This window comes from Nannospalax galili, unplaced genomic scaffold, assembly GCF_000622305.1.
Source record: "Nannospalax galili isolate Female #2095 unplaced genomic scaffold, S.galili_v1.0 scaffold557, whole genome shotgun sequence".
NCBI lineage: Eukaryota > Metazoa > Chordata > Mammalia > Rodentia > Spalacidae > Nannospalax > Nannospalax galili.
In genome coordinates, this window is record NW_008340356.1 from 295,170 (window position 1) to 296,489 (window position 1,320).

At 44.2% G+C, this 1,320-nt stretch overlaps 1 non-coding gene across 1 annotated transcript; it reads left to right on the top strand.

The window, feature by feature from the left end:
• Nucleotides 1–733: 733 nt before the first annotated feature.
• LOC115070728 lies at nt 734–869 on the top strand. Its single transcript, XR_003849876.1, has one exon. It is a non-coding gene; the product is annotated as a small nucleolar RNA SNORA67 (small nucleolar RNA).
• The last annotated feature ends 451 nt before the right edge of the window (nt 870–1,320 follow it).

Below are 1,320 nucleotides of genomic sequence, written 5' to 3' on the forward strand. Positions count from 1 at the left end.
GCCTTTTACGGTGATTGTCTCCAGTCCAAGCAGTGCTCCAGGTCACTTACTGAAGTGCCAGATCCAAACTTTCTCCAGCATTGCAGCACTTAGCTGGCTTTCCAAACCCAAGGCATGCCATAGCAGAACTATGTTCTCCTGTACATCTGTGTGGTAGATGATCCCCAAGCAGTGTGGGAAAGATTGCCAAGGAGCAAACCTTGGTCTCTAGTAGTTTCTCAAGGAAACTAATGAACCATTGGCAATGACCATATAAATGTATTTCTTTTCTTTTCCCTTTAGTTTTGTTTTTGTATTTAAGATACAGTCTCTGCAGCCCAGGCTGTCCTCAAACTCACCTCCTCCTGACTCAGCTTCCCCAGGAGGCATGAGCCGCCACGCCCGGTTTTATATTTCCTAACTCTCCAGCATGATTTTAGTTCCGATGCATCTTGGAGGCCCATTCATTCCTTGAATTTGTAGGTAATTTGGACTTCTCGCAGTGCCTCCTTGTTAAGACAGTAATGCTCCATTCTTGAGACCGATAGGCACCTCCCATCTAGAACAGGTCATGGAAGGGCATTTGCTTCTGAGATGGCAGATTTGCAATGAAAATTCATAATTACTAAAGCCAGAGTCTGAATCTTGCCATCCCTGTGAACAACATAAGGATTTAGCTAAGAGAGAATGGAATCTGCTTACAGGTTCATGCCCTCAGGCACACAGAGCTGAAGGACTCCAAAGACACTAAAATATCCAAGGTGATTCCGAGGAGCCTACTAATGCCCTTCTCAGGAATGCAGCCGCTTGGAAGAAAACTTGGCACGTCTAAGGTCTTCGGGGAGTGAGGGATACGTATTTCCTTTGCCTCATTTTGGCTGCCTACATGCATGTAAAAATAAATAAATAAATAATAGAATAAAAATGTTTAAAAAGGCACTGAAAAGATATAGCAGAGGGGCTGGGGGTGTGGCTCAATTGGAAGAATGTTTCCCCAGCATGCGGGAAATCCTGGATTCCATTCCCATCAGAGACTAGACAACAGCGCACACCTCTAATCTTAGCACTAAAGAGGCTGAAGCAGGAGGGTCAGGAGCTCAAAGTCATTCTCTACTATATAGTAAGTGCATGGCTAGTCTGGGCTACATGAGATGCTGTCTCAGAAAAGGATTAGAAATCTGCATGCAATATGCTCACGGAAGAAAGAGGTGAGAAGTCTACATTCTCTTCACTTTGGAGATTCTCTTCCTTTGGCATTTCCTATATGCCTCTAAAAAGATGATAACAGCCTCACACATGTCTCAGAGAGCTCCTTCTCAAAAAGTCTATGAGCATTTTGTG